General features: G+C 47.3%; 1 protein-coding gene and 1 pseudogene across 8 annotated transcripts in view; both read right to left on the bottom strand.

Annotated features, from left to right (window-relative positions):
* Positions 1 to 14,339, bottom strand: part of Banp (BTG3 associated nuclear protein) — a 74,813-nt gene extending 60,474 nt beyond the window's left edge. For 7 of the 8 annotated variants that reach the window (XM_075977500.1, XM_075977497.1, XM_075977493.1 and 4 more), the window contains exon 1: positions 14,236 to 14,339. The gene's annotated coding sequence lies outside the window, so the exon portion shown is untranslated. Of the gene's footprint in view, positions 1 to 13,533; positions 13,643 to 14,235 lie in introns of those variants that run through there. The other variant, XM_075977494.1, reaches the window with a different exon arrangement.
* LOC142852999 (protein PALS2 pseudogene) lies at positions 2,089 to 3,399 on the bottom strand (annotated as a pseudogene).
* Positions 14,340 to 16,772: the final 2,433 nt, after the last annotated feature.

Raw genomic sequence — 16,772 nt, 5'->3', positions numbered from 1 at the left:
TCTCCAGGAGCTCTCAGGCCACATCTGGCTTGGTGGGGGTATTTCCACAGGAAGCAGGATAAAGCAGCCAGCCAGACACACAGCCCTGGACTGGAATGACACACCAGTCACCTGATACTGTCCAGCAGCGAGTCTAACAAGCCTACTGCACATGCCACCAGAGAAAAGCCTAGCATGTTCTTGATGTGTCTGGAAGGGGCTGTGGAAAACATCTACATCTTGTCTGATCTCACTTTATAGAAAAATAAAAAAAATAAATAAATGCTTGACTGTTGGCAAAAAGCCGTAAGACCAGGAGCAGCCCTTAGTACAAGAGAAGAACAGATACAGACGGCACACACTGTACGTGGAAAAGGCACTCAGAACCAACTGCAGGAAAGGGAAGAATGCATTCTGGGCCGCTTTGCCCTAGAGACTCCAGAGTCCATGAGAGCTGGAATGCCAAGTTCACAGTGCCATAAAAATCTGGACAGACAGGCATAGTGATACCCACTTTCCATTCTAGTTCTTGGGATGCAGAGGCAGGGGGATCACTGTGAGTTCAAGGCCAAACTGGTGACGTACACAGCAAATTCCAGGTTGCCTAGGTTACATAGTGACTGTCTCAAAAACTAAATTAATTAAATTAAACATAAATAAAAATCAGGACAGTGGTGATACTGCCTGTCCACTTAAAGAAGTAGCAAACTGGCACTCAGGCAGTCAAGTCTCCAGGAACATGGGAACTGCTGAGGCATCAAAGATTACCCCAATCCTTTCAAGACACAGGAGCGCTAACCAAAAGAAATAAAAATTCAAATGCCAGGAGGTCAGCAACAGGATGCATTTTATTAACTACAGTACGTGGAAAGGTTCAGCTTGCTTCTTCCCCCAAAACATATCTGAGATGGAATTTAAAAAAAAAAAGAGAAATGGGGGCTGAAAAGATGGCTCAGCTGGTAAAGCGCTTGCTGTGCACATGTGAGGATCTGAGCTTAGGTCCTCAGAACCCACAGAAAGGCTCACGGGGCTGGGGAGGCAGAGGCAGATCTCCAGGTTACTTGGCCCAAAGTAACCAAAGTGATAAGCTGTAGCACGATTAATAAAAACCCAGAGACAGATATTGGGGTTCAACCTGAAGGTCAGAAAAACAAAGCAGCCAGCCACTGGCTCTTACCTCTACCTCAGTCGGAAATAGCGATCCTGCCTCCAGGAATCTCAGAATGAGACTATGTGTGAGAGCTGTCTCCTCCCGTTTTATAATCTTCTCTAGTGCTGGGATTAAAGGCATGCACCCCTACTGCCTGATTCCTATGGCAAACTAGTGTGGCTACTGGGATTAAAGGTGTGTGTCACCACTGCCTGGTCTGTAAGGCTGGTCAGTGGGGCTGCTTTACTCTTTGATCGTCAAGCAATCTTTATTTATTAAAATACAAATGAAATGTCACTACAATATACTCCAGGTTCAGTGACAAACACTGGCTCAGAAAGTAAGACAGAATGACAGAAGATACCCAGTATTTATCTCTGACGTTCACATGCATGCATACACACCACAGAATGAATGAGTGACACTGTGTTAGACTATGGCAATCAGACTATAAGTGATGGTCGGTTGTGAGGAAAAGAGAAAAGGCAAGAACTACTTCTTCTAAGGGTCCTGCCTGACCCCTGGGGAAACATAGGCAACACTGTTTTTAAGGCAGAACCTCTAAAAAATGCTTCAAGGTACACCTAGGAAGAACAAATAGGCCTGGACGTCAGGCCATTTCTCTTAGGTTGATACTGTTCGGTCTATGTGGCACCTTCTCACACTTCCCCACACACAAACACCTCACCAAACAAGTCCATGGGAGCCAGAGAGACAGCCGGCCATGGGCAGGCCCACACCATGATGCCTCCCACAGACCTGCCCTGAGCCGGAACACGAGCAGGGCAACAAGCTTCAACCACTCGTTTCTGCCCCAAGGTTTTCCTCCCAGGCAGTGGACAACAGGCCAGATGTGTGATGGTGCCAGGCAGCCTTCTGGACACATAGGCACAGCTGAAGATTACCTTTTTATTTTTCAAAGTTTTATTTAACTGATAGCCTTATTGAATTATCAGTACTCAGCTAATAAAGACCCACTGGGGCTCCATTCTTTGTAGTTTCTCAAAGGCTTTGTCTAGATTGTCATTTATGGTGATCACATCAAAGTAGTGGCTGTATGCTCTCTGAATTCATGTGCATTCATTCACTCTTTTCTTCAAATCAGAGCCCATCAAAAGCTTGCTGGTGATTCCTGCATCCACCAAAGCCTTGTGCATGGCACACAGGGTCTGTAGCTCTGGAGCAGCAATAAATACCACATATGGTATGAACTCAGATGTCCTCAACACTTTCAATGCTTGTGGGTTGACGTCTAAAATGCAAGTACATCCAGTTTGTACAACTTCAAGGATAGAGTCAATCTTAGTTCCATAGAGGTTTCCTTCATATTCCCCATGCTCCAAATACTTTCCAGCTTTAATATCTACTTCCATATCTGATTGGGACACAAATTTATATGCCTGTCCATCCTTTTCATCTTCTCTTGGCTTCCGTGAAGTAAATGACACCATTGTTCCAAATCTAGCAGGATTCAGCCCTATGAATCTATTTTTCAAGCTTCTTCTGCCCACACCTTGAGCTCCTATCAACACTAATGTTTTTCGCTGGAAGGGTGGCATATTTGCTACTTCCTCATAGATCTGAATTTCATGACAATCAAACTCCTCATTCCTAGATGTGAGATACATCATCATCTTTGTTGTTGGTGGTGTTTATAGTTCCACAAACGGGTCCTGAATTGTCCCAGTCTCTGTGAACAAATGCCTTTCTCCTCTCTTCCAGGAACTGGCTTGGGATCAGACCAGCACTTCTGCCCCGCCCTCTTTCACATGACTAGCCTACCACCAATTTGGGGCTTTTCTGTTTACAATCTATAGAATTTCTCTTTTAGAAAACTTCAGTTCTGCTTCTTTGCAGGGTATCAGGCTATCACTGAGTGGATTATAATTGAAATGACACTTGATAAATACCTGTTGAGGAGCAATATCTCTATAACTTGACAAAATTGTTAGGGTGACACTTCACTAATATTTTTCAGCAGCTCTTGTAATTCCTTTGGATTGTTTCCAACCTCATGTCCATTGACTTCCTTATATCTCCCACATGAAGCAGACCTTGTCGAGCTATCATTCCTCCATGAAGGATTTGGGAGATTACTAGATCATTATTTTCAACACTAAATGTTACACCCAATGGCTCTCAAGCTCTTTCGTGAATACCAAGAATGCGATGGCACCTATTGGCAATAACTGATTATTGAGAGAATTATTCATTTCTGGGCTTGAGGGAGGTGAATCATAACATTTTGATGCCATAATACCAAGGGCCTCCAGGAGCGACTGGAGATGAGGTTCCTTGAGTGTTCCAACCAGTTCTGCCACATTTTCATCCACACTTATCAAAGGACTGATATCTTCAAGAATTTCATTTGCTAATTCCAAGTTATTATCACTGACAGCTTCTAATTATGAATCTTCAAGCCTCTCATGAGCCTTTTTGGGCAAGGCAGTCACATCTTGCTTGCTGTGTCTGGGTCACAACTGTAGACTGAATCTTTCCTCTTCGCAGAATTTTCCTATTCTCATTGCCCCGCCTCTACATCAAAGATTATCTTAAGAGAGCCAACTATCAGAACAGATATGATGGTTCAGCTTTTAATCACAACAATAACAATTGGGCAGCAGAAGCAGGCGGACCTCTACGAGTTTGAGATCAGCCTGGCCTACATGGCAAGTTCCAGGACAGCCAGAGTTACAAAATGAGACCTTGTCTCAAAATACATAAGGAAAAAAAAAGAGAGAAAAATTCAAGTATCTAGGAGATGGAGGTTCAGCTTAAGTATGTGGCCAGTCTGGTCCTAAACACAACAGTCCCAGGTACAGCTGCCATGGGAGTGAAATGGCTGGTGTGGTGGGAGGCAGCAATTGGGGCTTCTGGGCTTAGGATCTCCCACATATCACATTTGCTATCCTATCAGAACGTTTGGAGATTGTGTTATTTCTTTAAAAAAAAATAAGTTACTGAAAGTTTATTTATTTATTTATTGGTTTTTCAGGGTTTCTCTGTAGCTTTGGAGCCTGTCCTGGAACTAGCTCTTGTAGACCCAGGTTGGCCTCGAACTCAGAGATCTGCCTGCCTCTGCCTCCCGAGTGCAGGGATTACAGGCATGTGCCACCACCACCTGGCTTATTTTTCCTTTTTTCAAGACAGTCTCTGTTTAGCTCCAGCTGTCCTGGAACTCGCTCTACAGACCAGGTTCAAACTCTGAGATCCACCTGCCTGCCTCTTCCAGTTGGAAGTGTTGGAATTAAAATAATTGCACCACCACCACCCAGCTGAAATTGTATTTTTATGCATATTAACATACAAAATACTTTTTAATGAAAAAGAACTGTGATTTCCAAATAACAAAGACTTAATAAGAAGTGGCATTGCTTTGCCCTTTACAGGGTTGCTAACCTCCAGGTTACAGCTGCATTCTACAGATTCTACTCAGACCCTGGCAGAGTGGCTGGCTCTGGATGAAGCCCTGACTTTAGCCAGCCTCATAGGGAGATGCAGCTGGGAATGGGAGAGAAATGCAGTAGCTTTTGCACACAGCTGTGGATACACGCCTTTGCAGTGACCCTAAAACTCAGCACTTGTTTTCGTTCTTGAAGTCAAACTGCAGCCAGAGCCTGCCACCACTGAAAACTTGGCACCTGACTTCTTCAAAGCCCACTAATCTGTTCTGCTCGGCAAGCGGATTTCTGAGGCAAATGTAAGCTCCCATTTATCATTCAGAAAGTCCTGCTCGCTAAAGTATATGCAACCTATAGATGCTACTCATGATACATAATGATACTAAAAGCATTATGCCAGGCATGGTCAAGCAGGCTCATAATCCCTGCACTAAGGAGACTGAGCAAGAGTCTTCCGAACTAGGATGTTGTGAAACCCTACCTCCAAATAAATAAACAAAACCTCGCATCTTCACGTGCATGTGTGTGTTAACATTAGTACTGATTCCTCTTTGAAGAAGCTGTTGGGCTCACAGTAGTAAATACATCCTAAAAATTCCAATCTCACTTGACAGTTTGTATCACTGACAATAGACTCCTTTGGAGTGGCAGGCTTTGTATATTTTGTAGGAAGATCCATGTTGGTCAGGGTTTCTATTGTGGTGGTCCATGAGAAAGCAGCTAGTTCAGTTCACAGCTTCCTTTCCTGCAGAGGGCTGTCCTGGGAACAATCTCAGTACACAAATGCCCTCGCTGTCCAGGTAATCGGAATGGTGATGAAATGAGTGCTAACGGCTTCACTGCGACATCAGAACAATCTTTTAAGAACATCTATTTATTTTTATTCCTTTTAATTATGTGTGTGTGCACGTGTGTGTGCACGTGTGTGTGCATGTGAGAATATGCACATGTGTGCAGGTGCCCTCCAAGACCAGAGGCATCAGATCTCCTGGAACTAGAGTTATAGACAGTTGTCAACCACCTGACATGGTGACAGAAACTGACCTGGGATCTCTGAACGCAGCAAGAGCTCTTAATCACTAAGCCAGCTCTCCAGCCCATCAAGCACAGCCTTGGGTAAAAATAAGGCATTTGATGCTTCACTGTCTTGCAGAGAGCACAAGACACGGTGTAGTGCCACAAGCCTGACTTGTGTTCAAGCACCAGCAATGTTACCCACCACCACCAGTTCTGAACCATCGGTCCAAGTGTTGATACAGAAAAACATGAACAACCTCTCAGCATTCTTTTGGCCTCACAGGCCCCTAGGAAAGGTCTTCCAGTTGTCCCAGAGACTGTGGGCCACCCTGATAACCACAGTACTTGGAGCTGGCAGGAACAACAGGCATTGAATCAACCTCCATCTCTGCCTCTCTCTTCACCTTGCCCAGGCTGCAGGACTCCGAGAGTCTATTCCAGAGCTGCAAGCCAGGCTTTCCTGAATTAACCAGTTCTCCCCCAACTTATACTGCTCAAAGGGATCACCATCCCACAACTCCTTGGGAAAGAAGTCTGCAGGACCAGGACATCCTGGGCCTGCTCCCTTCAACAATCCTAAGGTACCCTTCTCCTGCTGGTTCCTCTCAGCCTCCCTTCTCTATTCACACAACACCATACTGCCAATGACCCTGGGTCCAAAACAAGTCATACCTCCCCAGCACACTTGATGGCAGACTGAGAGGAATGCACCTGCCAGCAGCTTCTGAGGACTTTGTCCTACCATGACCACTCCAGCCCTTCACAGGCACTATCCACCTCCGGCATTAGCCTTCCACAGCTCTGAAGGGCTCCAGCCCTCCCAGTTGGCCTACCTTTGACCTCTGCCTGCTCCTCACTCACAAACTCCATAGAGGCCACACAGCAGCAAACCAGGGCCCACAGGGCAGGTCCAGCTCCCACCTGTTTCTATGCAACCCATGAGCCAAAAGTTGACTGTATATTTTAAAATAAGGGGGGGGGGGATTAAAGATCGCCTCTTCTTTAGGATATAAAAATTAGATGAAATTCAAATTCCAGTCCCCATATAATCACTGGAGCACACAGTACCCATTGTCTACACTATCTGCTGCTTCTGCCATACAGCACATTCAAGAGTGCCTGGGCTATGCCAGACTACCAGCATCCTGCTCTCCAGCATGTAACCTGCAGCAGGCAGGGGTGTTTGCACACTGGGCTCACCAATTGGGGGCCTATTGCAAGGTTACTTGTTGCATTTCCAGAGATTGTGAACAACCCGGACTGTAACCGTGAACCATGGCTTTCAGAACCAGTGACCTAGACCAAGGAGCTGATACTTGATGGCTATTGTCTGCACCTTCTTAACCAAGGGCAGAGCCACTTCCACACACTTCAAACCATGGCCTACAAGGCCCAACCTTGAACGTGCAGTTCATGTCCACTACATAAGCCAACACTCAGGCATCAATACCAACCCAAACCCCAGCAGTTGTGCTGCTCTGCTGTATGTGCTAATGCTGGCCCACTAAAGTGAGGCTAGACCAAAACAAAGACCCATATATACCTGGCCAGACATAGTGGATCACACCTTTATTCCCAGCACTCCTGAGGCAGAGGCAGGTAGATCTCTGGAATTTGAGACTAGTGGACATAGTGAGTTCCTGGCCAGCTAAGGCTACAAAGTGAGAACAGCCTTTAAAAAAAGTTAAAAGCAATTTATTTTCAATTGAATTTCCCATTGAAATGTCAGAGTGTTAGAACAAACTCCCTGAGCCCAAATAACAGCATTGGATCTGAGCAGCTCAAATGAGCAAGCAAGATGTATACACAGCACATGTTTAAGAATAAGATACTTTGCTGAGCAGGGGGTGACTCACGCCTTTAATCCCAGCACTCGGGAGCCAGAGGCAGGTGGATCTCTATGAGTTCAAAGCCAACCTGGTCTACAGCGTGAGTTCCAGGACAGCGAGGGCTACACAGAGAAACCCTGCCTCAAAAAACAAAACAAGAAAACAAAAATAAAACAAAAAAGCAAAACAACAACACATAAACAAGGTACCCTAGCTCAGAGAATCCATCTCAATAGTGGTGTCTTCATTAAACCAGACCACGTCCATGCCATAACCTGTGTATAAAATGCCACTGACTGATCACTCCAAACATGTGGTAATGGCCAAAGATGGTGGACCAGGATATGCCCCCTCCCTGCTTTACAATAAAGCAGGGTATCCTGGAGCAAGTATAACAGGGTACTTCACCTACAAGGCTCTCCCAGGTTCCCAACTCCAAAAGCTCCCAGGTATCTGGATATGGATTCCAGTTGACCATGAGTAACAGAAGATGACTAGAACGCTTGTCATCAGTTTCAGCTATGGAGCTGTTTGCTTCACAAGAAAAACAAAAAAGAATCACTTAGGGCTAGCAAGACGGCTCAGCAGGTAAAGGTACTTGCCACAGAGCCTGACCTGCCTGAGTTCCATACTTGAAACCCACACAATGCAAGAAAAAACCAGGCTCCTGAAAGTTGTTCTCTGACCTCCATCCACACACGCACGTGCACACACAGAGTTAAAATTGGAAGCATAAATTACTTAGAGCCATGTATGTGGTGCACACCTTTAATCCCAACACTAGGAGGCTAAAGCAAGAGAGCTGTTGCAAGTTTGAAGCCAACATGGTCTGAGTTCCAGGCCAGGAGGGATACATACAGCAGATTTTCTTTAAAGAAAAACTCAAAAACACCAAATCCATTCATCTTTCTGCCTTTGGGAACGTTTTCTTTTCTTCACCATAATCTTCAGGATGAACAGACTGCTTAAACCAATGAACAGTTGAGCTCTGAGCTGTAGGGACTCCCAGGAACCACCCTACCCAGCCTAAAAGGAATATGGATACGAGAGTCCAGGCTCCTTCACCTTTCAAATAACGTAACAGAAGACATGGAAAGGCCATGCTCAGTTCATGAGAGTCACCCTGCATTTGCACTTAACTTCACCCCTGTGGGGGAAGGAAAAGGAAATGGCTTTTCCAAGTCAGCAATAAATGTTATAGATGTTGTATTTTTCTGAGCTTATATTCTGAGGAATGCAGACCCTAGTGTAGAATTATACAAGGTGTAGCAAAAACCCAGGAAAACCACATCCACATCAGGTATCCTTTTGCAATTAAAGACATTACTAGGATAATCAGTCAAATGTAAGATCTAGTGTTTAAGCAGCAGAAATGAAAAGCCCTGGTATGATTATTATACTGAGATTGGAGAGGAGAATGCCTATGTTTTTAGAAATTGTTATGTAAGTACAGAAGGCTTAAGGGACACCAGGGCATAAGTAAACTTGTCTTCTCTAAGAAGTGACACCTGAAACACAGGTGGAAAATACACAACCCGTTCCTGGGATTATTTAAAGCAAATATCCCAACCTTGTTCCTGTTCAAAAGACCTTGGGCTTTTAAAACTCCAAGGCTGTGATGGAAAGGAGTGGCCTCCAGGTTTTAAGTGGTAGGAAAGGGTGGCTTTGGGTCTGAAGATAGTAAACCACATTCTGAAAGGCTATCACTGATGTATTCATCTTTCAGGAATAAACTATAATTCCATGAGGGTGTCTGAGCCAGTGAGACAATAGCTTCCTCCTTATACTTGCTGCCCAAGTCAGCAGGAGAGAGCCTGAATCCAGAAGCACCTCAAGAGCCACTGCAACGGGCAGCATAGCCAAGACCTGAGTGAGTGCTGAATAGCACATTAGAGGGCACCTATACCCAAATGTCCCCCCTGCCAATCCACCCCCACCCTAGCCTGTGTTCAACTTCTATCAACACTTGCTGGAGGGCACAGGCCTCACAAATCACAACCCCAGACCAAAGGCAACCACTGTCTGCCTCTGGAGTACAGATAGCTTCCTGGGAAACACATATGTCCAACTTCTGAAGTGCAAGGTGGACCAGTGAAGACAGACCTCAAAGACAATTTCTTATATGCCCATAACAAAAGGATCCTAGGCTCTGAGTTCGAGCTACACCAGATTTAATGACACTTCAGACAATCAGAGCCTGAGAACTAGTAGGCTGGGTATTGCCACACCTCTAAGGGAATGAACCTCTGAAGAGGCAGGACTCTTCCAGCTCCTTCTCCTCTTCCTATTGGAGGGATCCCTGTAGATATGAAAGAAATGACATATCTCCACGAGGAAAAGCAGTTAAGTAATAGCATGATTCCCGTGACCTGGGGAGCTCAGCAGCAGGTGGAGCTGAATGGCTCACATCAGCCTGTGAGCCCATCAGCAGAGGCTTCCATCCTTGATCTCCTTTCTTCCTGCTTCCTCCTTTACATGGCAGATTTGCATTTTAGACAAATCTAAACTATGGAGTTCTGAAATACATTGTAAATAAATGTAAATATTAAACCCTTACTTTGCAAAAATGTGAATAATCTGAATCCTACATATCTTTAAAACCCATGAAATTTCAAACCTGGAAGGGTAATGTCACGTCAATTCTCAAGGACAGGCTCTAGGAGCTACTGCCTGACTTTGCTGGTTTCATAGACATCACAGGGTGTGTTTGCAGAACTTAGATACCCTCAAGTCAGGGGTGAGATCGCCTTGTCATTCGCTGTAACGTGGCACATGACCATGACTTCATACTGAACAACAGTAGCAACAGGTCACAGAGCCTGAGATCCATCCTGAGCCCACGAAGGTTGTTATACGATGTCTTCAGAGGAGGTGGTCTGCGGCAATGATCTCCACACCAAGCCATCTCTAGCTCTGGCCAATGCATAAGCTGAGCTCAGAAGAGGGCTGTTCCCATCCTGGAGTCTATAGCCCAGTAAGGCTCCTTTGGGGTAAGTCTATGTCTGCTCCACATAAGCTAATAAATATGGAATCAAATCGGACAGTTCTTGACAAAAGTTGCAGAAGTTAATTCAAGATAGGTATCAAATCCACTGTATTTCAGCAATGTTTCATTCTCCTTGATGGTGGTTGCATGCTCTGGAGGCACCAGCTCCTCCATCAGGTTCCAGAGTCAGTTCCAAGCCCAGCCCTACTCTAAGACTAACTCCATCCATGCAGAACAGTGCCAGTTTCTGGATCTGCCCTTGGGAACTAAGGATATGGCAGCCCCTCCCAATATTTCAAGACAGAGAACACCAGATCTCAGTGCAAGCTTCTGTCTGGGATGAAATGAGCTCTGAATGAAAAGCTGACACCGCCTAAGGAGGCTGCCATGGTTCAGCTCCCACACTTGTTCTCCTAAAACTCTCCTCCTTGACAATCAACAGGGCAGGACAGTTAGGAGTCCCTCTGCTGACCAGATCTCTGGGAGGGATTTTCTGAAGAGAAACTGTAACATTCTTCAGCCTGACACATTCCTGTTGGGGCCCTCAATGTATCCAACTGTCTAGTCTTTTTTTAACAAGGGAAATGTTTTTTTTTTCTTTTTTCCTAGATAAAAAATGTGGGATTTTTACAGTCAGCCTTGCATCATGGAATTCAACTGTACCCTTAGGTTTCTATAGCATAGCTGATCCTGAGGATATATAGCAATGGTGGCATTAGTAAAACCGCTGTTACAAACTCATTTAGTAATCTGTGCCTGGAGCCTCATTTCCCTACAAACCACCTCATGGAGCAAAGCTGTGGCTTTTCATCCCAAGTGTCAGTGTGCACACACATGCTGTGACCAATGCAGATTCTGTGTCCCTCACTTGGAGAAGTACTGGTCAGAGTTCTAGTGAACATTCCTCCCCCCATATGCATCTAACATTTTCTTGGGAATATATTGCATTTCTGGCAGAGAATTGATGTGTACTTTTTCTCTTGGGGTACTTGACAGCAGTCTCTTCTGGCCACATTAGCCTCAATCATTTGCTTTGAATGTGCAGTATCTGCTGAACTTTTTCCAGAGATAGTACCTTTTTTCCTGTCAAGACTTAGAAACACTGGAGGATACTTAGGGATGATGGAAATATCAGATTAGAGGAGATATGGCAACAAAACAAAGTATGGGGTTCTGAATTAGATCCTGTAACAAATAAATAAACATGTCAGTGGAATACTAGAACTTGTGAAAGGTCTGTAACCTAGGTAACCTTGCTGGTGGAAACATTTCTGGCTTTCTGTGGCCCTTTCCTTGTACAAGCTATCAACACCCGGAGGGGAAATGAAAGGGAGGAGAAAGCTCACCTACAGTTTCACTGAGTCTTAATCGCAGACTGAATCTGCAGGCGGGCCTAAGAGTGCTCATCAGCGTGTGGGTTGCTGTGGACTCTGCTCAAGACTCCAGCAGATGCAGCCCATTCCAATAAGCACAACTTGCAAGTCTGCCAGCCCAATGCATCGCCTTCCTATTTCTGTACTATGGGTACAGCAAATACTGCACTGCGTACTTCTGGGTCTGTGAACCATGGTTTGCTGAGCTGCTTACACTGACACAGCAAAAAAAAAAAAGAGTGGCTACCTTGAATGCTCACTACAGAACAAGACAAACGAAGCCTAAGCTCAGCGTCTGACCATCCACAGACTGGAGGCAGCCACAGAGACCATGCTCTGGCACACAGCCATCATTAAGGCCAAAGGAAGGAGAGAAATGGTCTGAGACAACAGGCTTTGGAATTCTTATGCATGATCTCTACTTACTCCCACTGAAGTATTTTAACATAAAGAGTACAATAAACCCACAAGAAAACAGAACACAGCAAAACTTTGATTTCTGACAGAGGGTCTAATCTAGGTAAGAGAAACAGCAGGCCTGGGGCACGTAGGAGTGAGGCTCTAGGCCTCACCAGTCTCCAAAGTCACCTCAGAGACAAGTAGAACATCTTTCCAACAAAGGAAAACAGCCGAGATAAAACGTCCTCCAGGTCTTAAGGCAACAAGCTCATCAAGTCACTAGAGGAGAAAACCATTTTTAAAACCCTCTCTACAGGCCTATGTACCTCAGCCAGTTCCTCTTGCCTTAGGGCCCAAAGCTTAGGCAATAATTACCAATATTGTAAGAAGACCTGCCTTGCAAAGCAAAAAGCTGATATTTACCACCAAGCACCCCCCAAAGAGTGATACTAAACAAGAACTCAGGTAAGAGAACTGAAGTGAGCCCTAGTATAGTCTACTCAGCCTAAGGGAAAATGTACTCATGAAACAAACTACTGGACGAAAGGACAAATACACTCATAGACTACAATTTGATTGCGGGTCTTTTTTTTTTAATGGTTTTTCGATCCCAGCACTTGGGAGGCAGAGGCAGGCGGATCTCTGTGAATTCGAGACCAGCCTGGTCTACAAGAGCTAGTTCCAGGACAGGCTCCAAAACCACAGAGAGAAACCCTGTCTCGAAAAACCAAAAAAAAAAAAAAAAAAAAAAAGATTTTTCGAGACAGGGTTTCACTGTATAGTTCTGGCTGTCCTGGAACTCGCTCTGTAGACCGGGCTGTCCTTGAACTCACAGATTCGCCTGTCTCTGCCTCCAGAATGCTGAGATTAAAGGCCTGGGCCGCCACCGCCCGGCCAGACACAAGCCCTTGAGGATGACGTGGGAGCATAGCATGGATATTTTTTTTTTCCCAAGATAGGATCTCACTATGTAGCCCAGGTGGGCCTCAAACTCACAAAGATCCACCTGCCTCTGTCTTCTGCACCAAGCAAAATAGAAAGATTAAGGCTGAAAGATTAACTGAAGCTCTCTCCTGGAATGAGAAAAGGGATTAGAAAGAAAGATGCAAAGATTCAAGTAGTCTACCCAAAATGTGTGTCACACATGACAGGAATCCCTAAAAGAATAAAACCGTGGGACTAATGACTCAAGAGAATTTCCCAGGCTCAAGGACACACCTACTGAGCACACCTGTGAACTGTTAAGGATGTCCAAATGCCAAGACCTTAAAATCGTCCAGGGAGGAAAGAGTTACCAGAAAGGAAGAACTTGGCAGAGTCCCTGCGGACTGAAGAAAGGCAGGACTGAAACACTGTGTCCTGAGCTAACCAGGCGTGCAGGGAAGACATCAGGACCTACCTGAGCGGGCCTTAAGATTCACTGACCCAGATTAGAAAAGGACAAAGCGGAGGTGGAGGAAGGCCGAAGATTTAACACTATCCTCGAGAGGTTACAATGTCACCGGGAGCAGAAACACAAAAGGCCACTACGAACAACAGGAAAAAGGCTGTGCGGGACAGGGACGTGACGCTAGGTGGGGAAGAGAGCTCCGGTATCAGCCCCGATGTAAACAGAGTGCAGAGCAGAGGCGGATGAGCAAACGAGGGCCAAGCCACCCTCCCGGGGCAGGGAGCCAAGAGCTACCGGGAGATGAGGCCGCTGGAGGCGGCAGGGCGGTGCGCAGGGCCCGGGAGCACCGCGCGCGGCTCTGCACGGACCGACTAGGGTGGCCCAGCGCGGGAGAGCGCGTCCGCGCGCCGAGGCCGCGACAGGGCCGCCGGGCGCGGGTCTGGGCGGCGCCGAGGCTCTGGAGCCGAACGCTCCCGGCGCCCCGCACGCCCAGCCCGAAGCCCGCAGCCCGGGCGGGTGGAGGCGCAGAGGCGGCGCACGGACATTCCGCGGCCCGCTGGCCCCCACCCGGCCAGGCGTGCGGCCCGCGGCCGTTGGCGACGGTTGGCGGCGGGGCGGGGCGGGGGCGGACGGAGATCTCGCTCTCGCTCTCGCTCTCGCCCCGCGGGAAGGGGGAGTGGAGGCGCGACCGGCTGCGGGAGCTGCAATTACCGTGTGGGCTGCGGAATTCTCGTGGTGTTTGTCGGGGAGATGCGATAATGGCGTCCGTCCTCGCGAGAGAAGCAGCCGCTCTGCGCAGGCGCGGAGAGCACCTCCCCGCGCCCTGCACCCCGCCCTCAGCGCAGGCTCCCTAGGCTCGGGGCTCGAGGGAGGAGCCAGGCAGACAAGGGGCGGAGTCTGCTCTGAGAGCCTCTAGCGCGCGCTTTCACCGACGGACTCCGGTGAACATGCGCAGTTGTCCTCCCGTGGGCCGAGAGTTGACTCCCAAGGCCCTTAATTCCCCTATCGCGCGCGTGATTTTTGCTAAAGCGGTAAATTCTTCGGTGAGAAATCTGAGAAATGTACGTCCTTTCTGAGGGGGAGTGAATAGATGCTAATGCTGTCCGATGACTACAAATCCCAGGATAGGCTTGTGTGGCGCGATGTATTTTGGGACAGGTAGTCTCCGCAGTTATGATTTGCCTGCTGGGATTTGTAGTTCATCCGGATTCTGGCAGCCGCGTCCCTTCCCTGCCCTGAGGGCTGCTGGGACTTGTAGTGACAGCTGCTCAGATAGACTGTGCGTTTCAAAACCGGTCCTACCTACTCGCGCTGAGAGGATCGGTCTCAGACGTTCCGGGCTCGTTTAGTGACGTTGTCGCAAAAATGATCCTACTCCGGTGTGGGCAAGCAGGACATTGTCGCAGTGATAGAGATTATATGTGACATGCTTATGTATCCTTTAATAGGAGCTTCTGCGGCATTGATGTGCACTTTCTCCCAGAAATGCCATTACTGGCTGTCTCTGCACTTGGTTTCTCATTCACGTTCCTCTCCGGGCTCGCTCCTTCCCCTTCCGCATGTTCGCAGTGAGCAACCCTCCAAACAAGGATCCGGGAGCTATTTTCATTTGGAAAGAAAAACTTGACCTTAAGTCTCCTGCCCCCTTCCCCTGGTGAAAGTCATGACTCAGTGACTCAGTGCAGCCACCAGTTGGGCGACCCTACTGAGTTAACACCCTTCTAGACCTCTGCGCTAGGTCCTGGTGCTGGTCCTGGGCTACTTTGCCTCACAATGTCTTGAAGACCTCGACCAGGAACTGTGCTCTTAAAACGAGACTTGTCATTTACAGAGAAGAGAATGAAGTCCAAAGAGGCTGAGAAGTTGCTGGAGGTGGCGGCTGGAGCCAGGAGGGCAGGCTTTGGGCGTCTTACCATTTTAAGTTGCCCCGCATCCATGTAGAAAGGAAGTTGGCAGCCTACACTACATAGCAAATTCCAGGACAGCCACATCTTGCCGCGGCGGTGGGGTGGGGTGTGGGGTTGAGGAATGCGTAGAAAAGTAGAAAAGTCTCGTGGGAGCAGGCGCCATCACCACGGACAGCGTCTCTGTGCCATGAGTCTCTTTCTTGTAAAGGCTTTCTTCTGGTGACCTCGGGCCCCTGGGACTGCAGGATGCAGCCTACTTGATGAAGGCCACCCAAGCTAGCAAACAGGGCAGATATGTCCCATGGACACCTCACAGCTGTATGTAGCCTCCTACAACAACCTGTTTGCTCAAACTATCTCATGAAATTTGTTTGCACCCAGTCTTAGCCAAAAGGTGAAGGAGCCTCAGGAAAGCTGCAAGGCTCACACCCTGGACTCCAATAAAGCCCTTAGCCTGTAGGGTCCTTTCCTTTTCTCCCACCCACTATCCGACCTCCAGACACAGTGTATCCCCACGACCTATACAAAAGTCTCTTTACACGTGGTATCCCAATCATTTTGCAAAGTGGTCTCCAACATAAAGATCTGAGATTCCAGCTGACCCAGACTCCAGGGAAACAGTAGAGCAATGGGGGGGGGGGGATTTAGCCCCAATGAACCAAGAGGAGCTTGGACAGAGACTCCTGGAGGAACTGCCTACTCCCAGCCTACTCCAGCCAGCTTAACACTTTAACTGTGAGAATTCTGAGCATGAAAGCCTGACTGTGTGGAAAACATAAAGTAACGGTGACATCATTCACAGTATGTTCGCCCGGGCACCCTCATTTCCTCCCTTTCACCCCTGCCTTTAGCTTTACGTTCTTTGCCATCCCAAGACTTCAAATGCACACAGTGATGAGTGGGCGGTGACGAGCAGGCAGAGTGGTAACAACTAGCAAGCAGTGATGGGGTGAATAAGGAGCCACGGGCCTTAAAATTAGGTCACAACCAGAGATTAAGCTAATTAGAGCAAGATTGCGGAACCAGGGTCTTGAGTGTGTGAAGTGTGTGTGTGTGTACACACGCATGAGTGTTCATGAGTATTTGTGATATCCATGCCCCTCGACAATCACCCATCTTGTTTCTTTAAGACTGGGTATATCGATGGAGCTTGCAGGGTAAGCTTGCCTGACTGCCTAGTGAGCCCCTGTGGTCCACTTGTCTCTGCCTCCCCAGCTCTGGAATGACAAGCCCACCCACCATGCCTGGCTGTTATACCTGGGTTCTGGGTCTCACGTTTAGCTCCTCATGATTGCAGGGTGTGCTCTTTATCAACTGTGTCGTTTCCCCAATCCTCTTTTC

This window comes from Microtus pennsylvanicus, chromosome 6, assembly GCF_037038515.1.
Source record: "Microtus pennsylvanicus isolate mMicPen1 chromosome 6, mMicPen1.hap1, whole genome shotgun sequence".
NCBI classification, from domain to species: Eukaryota; Metazoa; Chordata; class Mammalia; order Rodentia; family Cricetidae; genus Microtus; species Microtus pennsylvanicus.
The sequence above is the reverse complement of the archived record's forward strand: the minus strand, read 5'-3'. Positions and strand labels throughout refer to the sequence as shown.